Raw genomic sequence first — 17,043 nt, forward strand, 5'->3', positions numbered from 1 at the left:
CTTTAGTTACGTAGACAGTATAATTTAATAAAAAGACCATTGTTAAAGTGATGTAGTCAAATTTGGAAAACGTGCATTTAGAAAGGGTGTATTTAGAAAAGACGCCGTATAGTTACTTTGCGGTCATTTATTTTGTTACACGTTCTCCTTTTGTTCCATGTGTCAAGTATACTATTTTATGCTGCTTTTGGACTTTACAGATTGTAAATTTTAACTTTCAAATGTTGGGAGTAGGCAGACGATACTGGCCTGCCAAAGAATTTAGCGTACATACCACTTGAATGCAACGAATCAGTAAATCGTTTCTTTGCCTTTCTCGCCCACCCAGAAACCTATCCTTAAATCGAGACTATCGTTGCTTAAATTGTAACCGACCCCACTTCCCCGCTCATCTTTTTCATATATGTCAGAAAATAGAGATCACACATTTTAAATTTCTACCATTACCGTAACAGCTCAAAGCCAATGGTAATCTGTACTTGGACGCCGCCTTTTACTTCTACTGGACTACATTTCACCCTGCGCACATTAAGAACAACGTTAAAACTTTGCAGAGTAAGATGTATTGCAGACTACGGATGCGTTTGCCCTTCACGTGAGCACCGCTTAAAGGACCCGACTTGTTTGAAACTAATCCAATTTTTGTGAGGTAGCTGACCTTGAGACATTTGGTGAGGTAATAGTTTGTGGTTTTGTAGACATTTTTTTGTTTATTTTTGCAGCTGTGACAGATTATATCTAAGTACTGAAGTTACATGGGTCTGCAGGTTCTTATTGAAATGACGTTGACCGATTATTACAAAAAAAGTGTTAATCAAAATGCTTTACGGTCTGCATTTTTCTATTATCTTGGTATATAATGTTTCTGCTTTTAGTTTGTCTTGTCATACTCAATTGGTACCAGCTGTCGTGGACTTTGAGGCACAAAGAAAAGCGGTACCTTCAATTGTTTATCGATGAAAGATCGCCGCTGTGACCTAAGGAGTGAATGTGTATGAGGGTAAAATTAACATTTTCATGTTTAATAAACTGGTTGAATAACTATCCTACTAAGATGATTCGTGCCTGGTGTGATTTAGTAGTACTGCATAAATTAAGCTGGAAATTGGATGTAAACTAAATCTGTTTATTCTGGTTTACTGGCATTTAGTTGGAGAGCGGCTGCTTGGTAACAATGTGGGTTTGTTTCTCAGTATCAGTTTTTTTTATCACCGGCATGTGTCGTGAAATTTGTTAATTTAGCAGCAGCAGTTCAATCCAATGGCTAATTAGTTAGCTTTGGTGTCTCTGGAGTCAACTTGGTCTCATAATAATTTTACAGCCTGTATTACTTTGAGATGATCTAAGAGTACTGTCTTTATTTTTGTTCTGCCAAAATTCTGGCCTGGATTTGTTTGAACTCTAAGTATCAGAAAACAGGTTGTGAAATATTATGATTTAAAATCTTGAATAAGTTCTACAAATTGTAAAATGGCTGTTTTCTGGGCCCATGATTGTGATCTAGTGTTGGATTTACATCAACTATAAGTGGCAGGAAAAAGGGAGTTTGTGTTGAGCTTTCATTCTTTGGTAATCTCAGTCAGTGATTAACTTTCCATTAGGAATAGGCTAAAGTTGTTCTTAATTATAAAATGAACCGTGTCAAACTCTTGGCATCCATGAGGTAAATCTGTACAGGTCATTGCACAATTAATACTCCTATTCAGTTTGATCCACCTGTTCAGACTCTGGTGATTTTATTACTCTGAATCAATCTGTTGATTTGAGATGAATTCAGCAGATTCATATTTTTGACGTCATCTCTATCCCCCTCAATGTTCAATTTTTTTTTTGCCAGAACTTGTGTTCATTTGGAAATTGATTTCCCATTGTAAAGCCAACTCCTATAACAGAAGAAAAGCATTTTTCTGCTTACAATGTGTTGTTGACTTTGAGTTTACTCTATTCTAGAATCGCTCAAACACAGTTGGAGCCATACAAATTCCTGAGTTATTAAGTAAATGACAACCCACAGCAAACAGATTAATCCCCAAAGGACTCTATAGATAAATATTTGCCTGTGACTGCCCTTGTGTTTCTTCTCCCTCAATTCCATCGCATTAAGGATGTGGAGAATCAACCAATGGTAATTGGAGACATAAATCAGTGAATGTACTCCATTGATTTATATAAATATTGACGATAGTGGATGTGAATTATATTGCTTGTAATTGTCAAAGTAAGTAGGATGTTGAAATATATGGGTTCATGTTAAGTGGATAGGACTGTATGGGTTAATGTTATCAACAGCACTGTTGGTGTGGGAATTTACTCAAGTGTTCAAAAGCAGCGTGTGACAGTGACTGCATTCTACTGGTCCATGGTAATAACATAGAACAGTGCAGCACAATACTGGCCCATCAGTATATAAACCTTAAGTATTCCATGATCAATCTAACTCTTCCTTCCTATGCAGCCCATAACCTTCTATTATTCTTAAAATCGTGTGCCAGTCTAAATGCCCTTACTGTATCTGCCTCTACCACCACCTCTGGCAGTGCATCGCAGACACTCTCTGGGTTAAAACAAAATCTACCTCTGACATCTCCCTTAAATTTTCCTCCACTCACCTTAAGCAGATGTGCTTTTGTATTGGCTACTACCATTCTAGGGGAAAAAGATGTTGGCAGTACACTCTGTTTCTCATAATCTTGTACATCTCTATTAAGTCATCTCTCATCCTTACTTGCTGCAAAAATAAAAGCCCAAGCTAAGACATGCTCTCTAATCCAGTCAGGACCCTAGTAAATCTCCTCTGTATCCTCTCTAAAGCTGCTATATCCTTCCTATAATGATGCAATCAGAACTGAACACAATACTTCAGATGCACAGGAAGTTGTTCTAAATCTTTGTAGTTCACAGATTAATCCTTGGTTGGTGCTGCATCCAGTTCTGAACATCATATTTTTATCATTGATATCAAGGCCTTGAATAAAGTACTGAGCAAATGTGTATGTTGCCAAAGATGTGGGACATTTCCAAGTGGAGAGACGAGGGACGATTGAATTGTGTTCCTTTATGCAGAGTCAATTAAGATGAGATCGAGTAGAAGTATTCAAAGGACTTAATTACATAGATTGGTTGAAACTGTGTAAGTGATAGTGGAGATTTTTTTTTACCTGGTTTTTTTTAACTTAGAATTGCAGCAATCTGAAATCAGCCATAAAGTGAAAGCAGATTTGATGGTAATTTTCAAAGAAGAATACTTGAAGAAATATCAGTCGTAAGGAAAGAGCAGGAAAGTGGCACTAACTGGATTGCTTTTTTTTTTGAAGACCTGTTTCAGAATGGTGGCTTGATTAGCTTTCCTACTGCTGTAAGATTTTGTGATGATTCAAGAATTTCCTCTCTGGCTGAAGGTGATTGATGATAAAGTCGAGGAGTTGAAATAGCCAACTTTCTTTCTATTTATTATAGGCATAATATCTCCCTTGTTTGGATATTCATTGGCCTCACTTCATGGCTAACTTGTAGGGATTGATGGTGGCATCCGTAAGTCCCGCGAGACAATGGACCTGTGCCTGGAAAGTCCTCTCCAGGGCGCAGGCCTGGGCAAGGTTGTATGGAAGACCGGCTGTTGCCCATGCAGCAAGTCTCCCCTCTCCACGCCACCGTTGTTGTCCAAGGGAAGGGCAAGGGCCGATACAGCTTGGCACCAGTGATGTCGTAGGAGTTGCCATAATGAGGTTGAAGGCCACGTCGGACTGCCTTAGGGACTCCAGCTCTGGATTTGTCCTCAGGGTTTACTCCCAAAGCCTTTCCCATGAGTGGGTATGGCCGCAAGGCAGCAGAGGTTTGAAATCAGAGTTTTCCCTCTCTTTGTTGGACTGCCTTCCCAATTACAGCCAAGTTATCACAAGGCTTTACATGCATGTATATGAACTGAGAGCAGGGAAGGACCTATTAACTCCTCAAACCTGGTCTTTCAGTTAATAAGAAATAATCTTCACTCCAAATTCTTATCTACCTGCTGTCATCTTCAACTCTTTTGCTTATCAAATATCTATTTCATTCTTAAAAATATTCAGACTCTGCCTCTCTTTCCAAAGACTCAAGGTTAAAACCTCTTTGATATCTATGCTGATTCAATATCAATATAATTTGCACATACGAACTTGACTTTGCCAAAATTGATCCAATGTATTTATTATTTTAAATTTCTCATTGAAATCACGTGAAGACTCCTTTAGGGTAAAGTAAACCTGCATTAATACAGCAGTATTAAACTAGATGTGTATCTAGTGTATCTGGAAATGTGGAGCAAGCAGCAGAAAATACTGGAGGGACTCGGCTGTAAATCCTTTCCAGATTTTGACACTGAGCCATATTTTTGATGTTGGAATGATGGTAAGACAAATGTTCACTGACTAATGCACTAACTTGACGTGAAGTAAGTGAACGGTTGTATGTCACCCATTCAAAGACCGCTCTTTGCATTGTATTGCACTGTACCACTGCTAACTTGGCAATCTTTCATAATCTAGTTCCCTAATTATGGGTGGTGAATGTCTTAGAAGGTTCTCTTTGCACAGTGGACATAAATAACTTGCTGCAGCAGTTGTTAAATATTCTCATGCCAAATATATCCCTTTTTACACACCACGGTCATAAATGAATACTTATCATCTACATTCACCAAGGAGAAGGATGTAGAAGATAGCAAGTTCAGGGGAGGATATGTTGATCATCTGGAACAAGTTAGTATTAAGAAAGTGGAGGTTTGTTTGACCATTAGATATACGAACAGAACCAGGCCATTCGGCCCATCAAATCTGCGCTGTCGTTAGATCATGTCTGATTCATTATCCCTTTTAACCCCATTTTCATGCCTTCTCATAACTTTTGATGTCCTCACTAATCAAGAACCTATCAACATCCACTTTAATAGAAAAACAATATCAGATACGGTAAATAGCAGATCTCGATAACAGCAGGGCAATGGGCTGTGACTTCATTCTAGTAAAAGTCAAACTTGGATCAAGTCAGAACTTATTTATTAAATGATTACTGCATTGGACCAGACATATGCAAAACGTAATAGTGATTAGTTGTTTAACAGAACAAGATCTGTGGTGGAATGGATATTAGTATTTTACCCTTTTGCAATTAGTAGTTTAAAAACATCCTTAGCTCAGCTGTTGCTAAGGGGGGGGGGGGGGGGGATCCATGTTACTATTGATTTGGGCACCAGGAGGTGCACTAGAATGAAAAAATGTAGTTTTTCTTCAGCTGTGCTTAGGAAGTGTTTTTGAAGTGGGATCATCAGATATCATTGTGGATTCATATTAATTTACTAAAGTTAGTTCCACTCTTCTGAATGAGAAAATTATGGGTTCATCGCAGACTTGTATTGACACGATCTCTGTTTATATTCTAGTTTAGTACTGATAAAAATGGTGTAGCGTGTATTTATTTATTTATTGAGATAGAGTGCAGAATAAGCTCTTCCGGGCTTTCAAGCTGTGGTGCCCAGCATCCTCCAATTTAACCCTAGTCTAATAATGGGACAGTTTACAATGACCAATTAACCTACCAACCAGTACATCTTTGGACTGTGGGAGGAAACTCATGGGGAGACCGTACAAACCCTTTACAGACCGTGGCAGGAATTGAACCCACATCGCTGTAGTGTGAAGCTTTGTGCTGAATTACTATGCTACCGTGTTGTGGTTATTCTGGGTTGTCCATTACCTATTAATTATCGGACTCAAAGGACTCCACCATTAAGTATTCCTTCACTAGTCATGAATTTGACATTTACCTGAAATTGCAGATAAACCAACATTTTGTTTCGCTCTTCCAGATATCAGGTAAATATACCCCCATAAACATTTAGACTAGTATAGCAGTAATTTACACACCAATTAGCTTCTAAAATAGAGGCACACTACTTACATTTTTCGTAAATATACTTCTGGTTCAATGTTAAATACCTGTTTAATGTGGAAATAGACATCCAGCAACCACACACAATCCATTTTTGACTTCCAGTGATATCTACTTTTTACCTGTAAATTTTAGAATTAAGTCTACATTGAGTACTTTTCTAAAAGTTGTGTCCATGATAGCAATATATGACATTATTATATATGTCCCATATGCGTTTGATTTTGGATCGAAACACCAAATGAATTTTAAAGCCAACTACTTGCTGTCTGTGCTTTACGAACATAATAAGCTGCACCTTCCACATATTCATACAGATGTCCAGATATTTTCTTTCTTTATTCTGGTTATTCTTTGTTTGCAACACTATGGTTATACTTTGAAAGTAAGGATAACAGCTTTGAAGATGATGGGAAGAAAAAGTTGAGATAACTGAGGGGTGGAGAGAGAGATGGTGGAATGCCTACTTGCCATCTATAAAGTCGAGAGAATAAGCACAGGTTGCCCGGAATGAGTGGTAGTGGAGACAGAAGTGAGGTGGGAAAAGAAAGAAGCAGAAGATAAGATTATAAGAAGTGGTAGTCTCCGGTGAGAAGGATCGCTAAGTACATCATCCTTTTCACAGCTAGAGCACACAGCACAGGTAGCCGCTTATCTCTTTGTGAGTAATGCTGTATTACACAATACCACATATCTGATAAGAAAGTAATTCTGTAAATTTAATGAAAGAACAAAGCAAGAAGAATAAAACGGAAGGAAATGTAGAGGTGCAAAGATCTATATAACAGCAATGCTGAAATGGGCAGGCATGACAATGTAACAACTTAAGTATCCACCTCATTTCCACTCTTAAAATCCTCCATTTGAACATGTTTTCTGACATTTCAATATTTAAGTTTCTCTATTCCTATGGCCACACTTTTCATTGAAGTTTACTGTAGTTTAACCTGTTGCAAGTGGTGATGCTTTATTGGCGTTTTCTGGAAACTATGGAGATTGATTTAACAGTTTGCATATGATTATTCTGCTCTAGCTTTTGTTAGTCTAGTTTTTGGCTCGGGTCACGACTGTTTTCATGTTTACTGGAGATGATCTCTCTGGCTAGAGTCGTGGTCATTGCCTATGATCCCACAACACAGCCATTGGATTATGGTAGCAACTGTATTCGTCACTTGTTCCTCTCTGGGTTGTATCATCACATGTTCCGTTTGCATTCCAGTCAGCTATATTGCTGTAATTGTGCCAAGCTCAGCTCCTTCCACTTGCTCTCCAAATATTACAAAAGTCTGGCCTTAATTTTATGGTTAAATTAAATAGAGACGGCTACTTTAAAAACATCTCTCGTTATAGCAGATTAGAAATTAGTGGAATCCATTTATTTTTATAGCTTAATTGTTCAAGGAAAGCCTCATTTCCCAGGAGCCAATTGGTAAGCAACAAGGTTACAGGAATCTTTGAGAAGCTAGTGCCACGCCAATGAATTTATCATCCTACCAACTTCATTGCCAATACAATGGCAAGCACCACACATTAGTTCTGCCAAATAATAAATTCCCCCCTCTATCATCTACTGTTCAACTAGGTCTTCAAAATAGACAGTAACAGGCTCCAACAAACTTGGAATGGATCAAATTATAAGCGCATTTATTACTAGCAAGCAAGATTACCTCCATACGTTAAGTTGTCAGTAAATTGCTTAAATCTTGCAGCTCAAAACAGATCACTTTTATGCATTTACAGAGCCCAATAATCAACATCATCTTGTCCTTGAGGTCATTCCGTCCCTTAACTGCATCCTGTTTTATCTCACATTTGTCTTGCATGAGCCCATTTCTCTTGGTCCTTGAGGTTTCTTCCACCCACCCACCCCCCTTCCCCCAACAGCTGCATCCTGTTTTTTTTCTGCTTTAAATCGTGCAATGTCTGAACACTTCCAGGCTAACTCTCAAACTGTTGCAGATTTCTAATCCAGTTACATCAGCAAATTCACGAAGCATTCTGGGATTATACAGGTTCCATTTTGTCACATTACAATTTACAAAGATTATAAATTGATGAAGACTTCAGGGTTACAGACATATTTCCACATCTCTCCAGTGAAATATTGAAAACTGCAAGACTGCTAGACTAGAAATGACAGACTAGAAATGTATTTCTAAGACAGTAAGTACATGCATACCAGATAAGAAAAGCCAGTGAAGGCTTTCAGAGCTTTCTATAATGCCCTAATGAGAAACTTGAGAAGAACTGCAGTTAAACAGACTGTATAATTTAAACATGTATACCATGTCAAAAGCAAAATAGGGTAGGTGCTGGGAAAAAGATGCTGAATAATACTTTTCTGGTGGTTGGTATGCAGCACCCTCTGGAGCAGGGGTTCCCAACCTGAGGTCCACTGACCTTTTGTTTAATGGTATTGGTCCACAGCATAAAAAAGATTGGGAACCCCTGCTCTTGAGAAAATAAATATATAAAGTTTAGTGATATCTTTCTAAGTCATATGGAATTATTTCAGTTATTTTTTGAATTCCTTCTGGTTAACGAAGCAGTTTCATTCTTAAAACTCAAGTTAGTTTTGGTCTTTTGGCTGAATCTCACTTCCTCATAAGTTACCCTAACAGTTGCTTCTTCTCACAGATTTCCTTCTGAGTTTCAAGGTACTGCACCTAATCAATTTCCTTTCTCCTTTTCACATCCTTTCTTTCATTTTTACTCTCCATCTGGCACCTTCATATCCCCTTGTAACATCCTGGTTCCTTCCCCAATTACTCCTTCCTAATGCTTTGTTCAAGTGCGTTATTTTCCCTTAAAGCTCTGGAATTATCCACAACAGCCCCATCCTCTCTTCTCCAACAACACACCCGTCCTCTTCCTGATGCCTTCCACCCCATTCTCCCAAAAGAGACTTGGAATGATTTTCACTAGCCGTCATCTGTGCTCCTGTCCTGTAACCATTCCATTTTGATTCATTGAAAATATTTTTACATTAGGAAGCTGTTCTACCCATTGAGGCTGCGCTGGTTGAAGAAGATCTCTCTAACTTAACCCCACCTTCCAGACTAACTCTTCAAGTACTTATTTGAGTGTTGCTTAAATGAGGTACAATTTCTACTTCAGCCATTATTGATTTAGTAAGTTTCGGACATTTACTTGCATCATCACTTCTGCCTTAGTCTTCTGGCTGATGAAAACATTTCTGGGTATTAGAGGCAGCATGCAGTTTTCCTGTTTAAGAATCCCCACCCTTTTGCATTCATAAACTGGAATATGCAGAGCAGAAGGGCTGAGTTAAAAGTGTGCTGAAGCTGGAAGGAATATTTGTTAGTCTGCAAACACAAATTGGTAAGGAAAATGAAAACATGTATGTATATTTCCTTTCAAGTTCTAATGACATCCCAAAATGCTTTACAGAAAATAAGCATTTTAAAAATGAGGCTCTCTTATAATACTGAAACTGCAACGGCCAATTTCGACATCTGGTGGTTTTGCAAGCAGCAGAGTAATAATGTGCAGATGTGGATACTTGACGTGTGCTCCTCACTGTCACAAGCTCTTTAAAGCATTCTGAAATCAACTTAACATGTTGCTGTTTTCACTGTTTAGAAACCATGATCTGGAAAAGCCAAGGCAGTTTTGGATTTCCATACAAAATTAAGGTTATGATAACAAATGTGCCCTACCCAATCTAATAGTATTTTCTTTTTAAAGTCCTGCCTTTGGAATTTGCATGAATAGTTTTCTTTTCCAGCCAGAGTCGGCAATGCATTTGATTAGAAATCTGTGTGTTAAATTTTCAGAAAGAACATTGAATTGAACTAATTGCTTTCTTCCCAAGTATTGAAAGGCAGATGCTGGAAATCTGAAATTTAAGGAACAAGGAAATGCTCAGTGGGGCAAGCACCATCTGTGAAAGAAATAATTAACATTAATAGCTGATCACCTTTCATCAGAATGAGGAAAATTACAAATCAGACATGTTTGCAATTGCAGAGAAGGGGGAGAGATGGAGAGAACAGAGTGTGACGGAGTAGAGACTGGGAGGCTGAGAGGCACAACTATTGGAGGTACTAGGTGAGAGAATGCAGTGAAGGCTGAGTTGCACTGTGCAACATCACAGCTGCTGTTCTATTAGTGTGTTGTCTTTGTTTACAAACTTGTAACTTATTTCAAAACCAATCTAGATCAATAATTCAATGGAGATAGTTTTAAAGGTGGTTCTCATAATCGTTCTAATATGAACTACAGTACATATGAAAATAAAACTTGGAGAGGGTGGAAATCTAAAAGGAAAGCGTAAAATTCTGGAAAGAGAAAGTGCAAAGGCTTGACCTGAAATGGTGATAGAAACATAGAAAGCCTACAGCACAACAGAGGCCCTTCGGCCCACAATGCTGTGCCGAACATGTACTTTAGAAATTACCTAGGGTTACCCATAGCCCTGTATTTTTCTGAGCTCTATGTACCTGTCCAGGAGTCTCTTAAAAGACCCTATCGTATCCACCGCCAGCAACCCTTTCCACACACTCACTGCTCTCTGCATTTTAAAAAAAAAATGATAATAACAACAAAAACAGCAAACTTACCCCAGACACTGCCTCTGTCCTACTTTCAAGCACCTTAAAACTGTGCCCTCGTGCTAGTCATTTCAGTCCCGGGGAAAAGCTTCTGACTATCCACATGATCAATGCATATCATCATCTTATACACCTCATTCAGGTCACCTCTCATTCTCTGCCACTCCAGGGAGAAAAGGCCAAGTTCAGAATCAGGTTTATTATCACCAGCATGTGACGTGAAATTTGTTAACTTAGTAGCAGCAGTTCAATGCAATACATAATCTAGCAGAGAGAAAAATAATAATAAATTAAATAAAGCATAATAAATAAACAAGTAAATCAATTACATATACTGAATAGATTATTAAAAAATCTGCAGAAACAGAAATACTGTATATTTTTTTAAAAAGTGAGGTGTCCAAAGCTTCAGTATCCATTTAGGAATCAGATGGCAGACGGGAAGAAGCCGTTCCTGAATCACTGAGTGTGTGCTTTCAGGCTTCTGTATCTCCTACCTAATGGTAACAATGAGAAAAGGGCATGCCCTGGGTGCTGGAGGTCCTTACTAATGGATGCTGCCTTTCTGAGACACTGCTTCCTAAAGATGTCCTGGGTGCTTTGTAGGCTAGTACCCAAGATGCAGCTGACTAGATTCACGATCTTCTGCAGCTTCTTTCGGTCCTGTACATTAGCCCCTCCATACCAGACAGTGATGCAGCCTGTCAGAATGCTCTCCATGGTACAACTATATAAGTTTCTGAGTGTATTTGTTGATATGCCGAATCTCTTCAAACTCCTAATAAAGTATAGCTGCTGTCTTGTCTTTTTTATGACTACATCAATATGTTGGGACCAGGTTAGAGCCTCAGAGATCTTAACACCCAGGAACTTGAAGCTGCTCACTCTCTCCACTTCTGATCCCTCTATGAGGATTGGTATGTGTTCCTTCGTCTTACCCTTCCTGAAGTTCACAGTCAGCTCTTTCATCTTACTGACGTTGAGTGCCAGGTTGTTGCTGTGGCACCATTCCACTAGTTGGTATATCTCACTCCTGTACGCTCTCTCGTCACCACTTGAGATTCTACCAACAATCGTATTGTCAGCAAATTTGCAGATGGTATTTCAACCTATTCTCATAAGGCATGCTCCCCAACCCAGGCAACATTCTTGTAAATCTCCTCTGCACCCTTTCTATACTTTCCACATCCTTCCTGTAGTGAGGTGACCAGAACTGAGCACAGTACTCCAAGTGGGGTCTGACCAGGGTCCTATATAGCTGCAACATTACCTCTCAGTTCTTGAACTCAATCCCATGGTTGATGAAAGCTGATGCTCCATATGCTTTCTTAACCACAGAGTCAACCTGCGTAGCGGCTTTGAGTGTCCTATGGACTCGGACCCCAAGATCCCTCTGATCCTCCACACTGCCAAGAGTCTTACCATTAATACTATATTCTGCCATCATATATGACCTACCAGAATGAACCACCTCACAGTTATCTGGGTTGAACTCCATCTGCCGCTTCTCAGCCCACTTTTGCATCCTATCAATATCCCGCTGTAACCTCTGACAGCCCTCAACATTATCCACAACACCCCCAACCTTTGTGTCATCAGCAAACTTACTAACCTATCCCTCCACTTGCTCATCTAGATCATTTATAAAAATCACAAAGAGTAGGAGTCCCAGAACAGATCCCTGAGGCACACCACTGGTCACCAACCTCCATGCAGAATATAACCCATCTGCAACCACTCTTTGCCTTCTGTGGGCAAGCCAGTTCTGGATACACAAAGTAATGTCCCCTTGGATCCCATGCTTCCTTCCTTTCTCAATAAGCCTTTCATGGGGTACCTTATCAAATGCCTTGCTGAAATCCATATACACTACATCTACGGCTCTACCTTCATCAATGTGTTTAGTCACATCCTCAAAATATTCAATGTGCTGCCTGGCTATGCCCTACCCTCTGGCTACATCCAAAGTTCAAAGATTCAAAGTAAATGTCACCATACGCTATCCTGATTACGATAATTTTCTTTAGGGCATTCACAGTAAATTCAAAGAAACACAATAGAATAAATGAAAAACTGACAAAGATGGACAAACAGCCAGTGTGCAAAAGATAATAAACTGTAAATACAAACAAAAAAAACTAAATAATAAATAATCAATAAATATTGAGAACTGGTTGTAGAGTCCTTGTGGAATCAGATCAGTGTTGGGGTTATTGAAGTTGTTCCCTCTGGTTCAAGAGTCTGATAATTGAATCACAGTTTCTAAATTGTGCAGAAAAGAAGATGACTGATCACAGAAATGCCGATGAATTGTCCAATTTACCTTTGGAAAAGGGAATACCTGAAAGTAAGACACTCCTTGATGTATTCTCCCTAAATCAAACCGAAAGTCTCACTACTACGGTAGAGATAATCCAAAAAGGAAACCAGAAAAGGCCCCATAATTTCTCAGGTCTGCATGGTTACAGAAAGTGGCTGGAATGTGCAGCAGAAATCCCAGTTCTCACTTTTTTACCAGCGCTGGGATGAACTTGCCCTTGTTGATGGTTGCCTTGTGTGAAGATTGAGAATTGTTGGGGATTGAGAGTTAGTGTTAGAGGAACTACTTGCTGGTCATCTAGGAGTGGCCAAAATGGAAAAAGTTGGCCTGAAGCTTTGTCTGGGATGGATCAGCGGATCGAGCAGCTTGCCTTGCACTGTGTGGGATGCCAACACGTCCAGAAGATGCTAGTATCAGCACTTCTCCACCCCTGGGAATGGCCTGTATTGCCCTGGCAGAGGATTCATGTGCATTTTGCCAGACCATTCATGGCACAGATTTCTTGTTAGCAGTGGATGCAGCTATAAAGTGGTCAGAAGTGATCCCAGTAGTCTCCTCTTCTCAAATGCTGGTGTTCCAAAACGCTAAGTCAGTGACAATGGATCACAGTTTGTTTTGGGAATGACTGAAACTGTTCTGCAAATGAATGGAATAAGACATATCTGCACTGTACCACCCATCTACAAATGGCTTGGCAAAAAGGTTTGTTCAGGGTCTAAAGAATGCACTCCAAGCAATGTCAGCAGAACACACTACATTGACACTGAATCTGAAGCTCTCCAATTTCCTCCTTGCACACATGCCCCACGCTCCACAACCAACAGCTCACTAGCTAAGCTGTTCTTGGGTCATAACTTGGATCTCCTCAAACCCAGTCTCAGGACAGACAACAGGCAAATTATGGGTTCCTCAAAAAAGGAGGTTCAGTGTTTCACTCCTTGACAACACAGTAGAGATTATGTCTGATGTCATCTGGCGATGACACTTGAGGAGAGTGGAATCAATTGTTAGTGAATAAAGTTGTCCAGAGCTGTCAGAACCACTTCCTGCAATTCCAGAGTCCATGCCTACAACCCCCATGGAGGAGGCCGCAGAAACTGAGATTGTTTCAAAGCTACAAATCTCACCTGCCAAGGAGAGTGACCCCCCCCCCGCCCCCACCCCTGTCAGGAAAGGCATTATCCCACAAGGGAAAGAAATCCTTCATAGCAGTTAAATCATAGCAGAAAATGGGAATTTGAAATTTATAGTAGTTGTATTATATATTAGAGAAAAAAATATATATATCAAGTAGAAAGTCATTCTATATTGAGTTGGAGTTTATAACTAAGCAGGGAAGAGTTAAAGTCTGTCCTGAGACATAGGCTCATCGGGCCAGTGCTTATGCCGGTTTCCGTGGCGAAGCGACTGAGAGTACGAGACTCCCCCCCCAGATAGGACGTCAGTCTATCGCGAGGTTAACCCCCAGCATTTTGCCGGTACCCATTTTCAGCTGGGTGGACTGGAGCAGTATGTGGTTAAGTGCCTTGCTCAAGGACACACACGCTGCCTCGGCTGGGCTCACACTCATGACCTTCAGATCGCTAGTCCAACGCATTAACCATTTGGCCACGCGCCACACTAAGCAGGGAGGAGAGTTGTGTATTTAATATTTCAGTAATGTAAATGTATTTATTTGTTTACATAATCCATTACGCTTTATATGTAAAACTACATGAATGGCACTCGTCATTACACCACGTCATATGCACGTACCTCGTTAAAAGTGAAATTTACACGCATCTCTTGGGCTCCCTTGATATTCTTTTGATTAGTTTTGTGTTTTGGAGTCACAAAACCTAACAGGTGTTGGAGGTACTTAAACAGGCATGAGCGTGAAAGAAAATTGATGGGGAAAAAGCAGTCAGCTTGTAGACCCAAGATAGTGGAAAAAAAAGTTGTCCATAATTCAAGCACCATTAATATATTTAGTGATTATGGGATGGTAGTAAAATACTGTTGGACTGCTGAACTGAGACGAGCAGAATACCTTCCAACCAGTGTGTTAACATAAAAATTACTAGTGGCAATAAGCAACCCAAATTGATTGGATGGGATGGATGCAAGCCAATTTTCTTTTAACCAAAAAAAATCATTCTGTAACATTCCAGAACTAAATTTATATTTGTTTCTCTTGAGATTTGTATCATTTCATTCATGCTTAATGTTTTGTTAGATTCACATTTGATTCTAAAGGAATAAAAATATTTTACATTTTAATTTTCTAGAAATATTTTGTATCTGTGAAGTTGCATTTATCATATATAGCCAGGTACTTATTAATGATAATCTTGAAAGTTCCTTCAAAAAAGTACATTTTCATGTTCTATTGAATGTTTTGCTGAGTTGTTTGAATTTCTGTTGCATTGCCTGGAATATTTACGAGGAGTGATTGATAAGTTCGTGGCCTAAGGGAAGGCATCAATTTTAGAAAATCTAGCACACTTATTTTTCAACATAGTCCCCTCCTACATTTACACACTCAGTCCAGCGGTCATAGAGCATACGAATCTTGGACCTCCAGAAAGTGTCCACAGATGGGTGATTGATAAGTTTGTGTGGCCTAAGGTAGAAGGAGATGAGTTATACAGCTCTCGTTACATGCATCTGCAGTTCAACTCTTCAAGTGATTATGCAGAAAGTTTGAAGTCATCTCCTTCTACCTTAGGCCACGAACTTATCAATCACTCTTGATGAGATTAACTTCAAACTTCCTGCATAATCACTCAGAATTGAACTGCATGTGCATGTAAAGAAAGCTGGATAACTCATCTCCTTCTACCTTGGGCCACAAACTTATCAATCACCCATCTGTGGACACTTTCTGGAGGTCCAAGATCCGTATGCTCCACGACCGCTGGACTAAGTATGTAAATGTAGGAGGGAATAAATGTATGTTGGAAAATAAATGTGTGGGTTTTCTAAAATTGACTCCTACCTTAGGCCATGAACTTACCAACCACCCTTCGTATTTTCCACCCAAAACTGTTATTACATTCTACTTGATACTTGATTGCATAATTCACTGGCTTGAATCTTTTAGGATTGGGAATTATTTATTTTATTGAGCTACAGTGTGGAATAGAAACCCTGGCCCTTCGAGCCATGCTGTCCAACAATCCCTGATTTAACCCTAGTTAATCATGGGACAATTTACAATGACCAATTAACCTACCAACTGGTATGTCCTTGGACTGTGGGAGGAAAGTGGTGCATCCAGGGAAAACCCACCTGTTCCCCAGGGAGAACATACAGACTCCTTACAGAATGTGCCCTGAGCTGTAATAGTGTTACGCTAACCACTGGGCTACTGTGGTGCTACTTGTGCATGGTTCCATTGCAATGTATATCCTTCCCTGCATAAAGCAGTTTGTTAGATGTGCAATTTCTCCTTTCCCTTAAAGAATTTTGGTAATATTTTTGATTTTTTAAAAATTTTTTGTCTCCAAACCTTCCCACCCCCTGCAATTCAAATGAATTGTGTTACTATCACTGAGGTGATGGAAGGAAAAGCACAGATTTGTCTGAACGCCTCAGCACAATACTTAATTTTGCATAAGTAGCTTTAGTTCATAATACAAATTGGTAGTGAGCTACTGGTGATCTGTCGCAAATTTGTTCTGGCATCTTTCTTTCATGGGTCTGATGACAATCAACAATTATAAAACCAGTTCAAACCGATGCAACTTCAATCCTACACGACTACTTTCAGGAACAGTTATTACTGTTCAACCATCGGTCTCCTGAGCCAGCACGGATAATTTCACTCAACTCAATGCTGAAACTGATTCAACAGCATCTGTAATGCATCGACAACTCATGTTCTCAGCATTATTTTTTAAACTTTTATTTGAGAAAATAGGACCGATCAAGTCGTGACAGTGGAAAAGCGTGTATGGAGGTAGCAGAAATACTTAATGAATACTTTGCTTCAGTATTCACTATGGGAAAGGACCTTGGCAATTGTAGGGATGACTTAAGCGGATTGGAAATCTTCAGCATGTAGATATTAATAAAGAGGATGTGCTGAAGCTTTTGGAAAGCATCAAGTTGGATAAGTCTCTGGGACCAGATGAGATGTACCCCAGGCTACTGTGGGAGGTGAGGGAGGAGATTGCTGAGCCTCTGGCAATAATCTTTGCATCATCAATGGGGATGGGAAAGGTTCCAGAGGATTGGAGGATT

At 39.5% G+C, this 17,043-nt stretch overlaps 1 protein-coding gene across 2 annotated transcripts in view; it reads left to right on the plus strand.

Annotated features, from left to right (window-relative positions):
• wipf1b (WAS/WASL interacting protein family, member 1b) overlaps positions 1-17,043 on the plus strand; it is a 134,362-nt gene that overhangs the window by 676 nt on the left and 116,643 nt on the right. Inside the window, exon 1 of one of the 2 annotated variants that reach the window (XM_073047188.1) lies at positions 653-671. The exons of the other annotated variant lie outside the window; for it this stretch is intronic. The gene's annotated coding sequence lies outside the window, so the exon portion shown is untranslated. Of the gene's footprint in view, positions 1-652; positions 672-17,043 lie in introns of those variants that run through there. 2 annotated transcript variants of the gene reach the window in all.

The sequence above is a fragment of the Hemitrygon akajei genome, chromosome 5 (genome assembly GCF_048418815.1).
Source record: "Hemitrygon akajei chromosome 5, sHemAka1.3, whole genome shotgun sequence".
In the NCBI taxonomy this organism is placed as follows: domain Eukaryota; kingdom Metazoa; phylum Chordata; class Chondrichthyes; order Myliobatiformes; family Dasyatidae; genus Hemitrygon; species Hemitrygon akajei.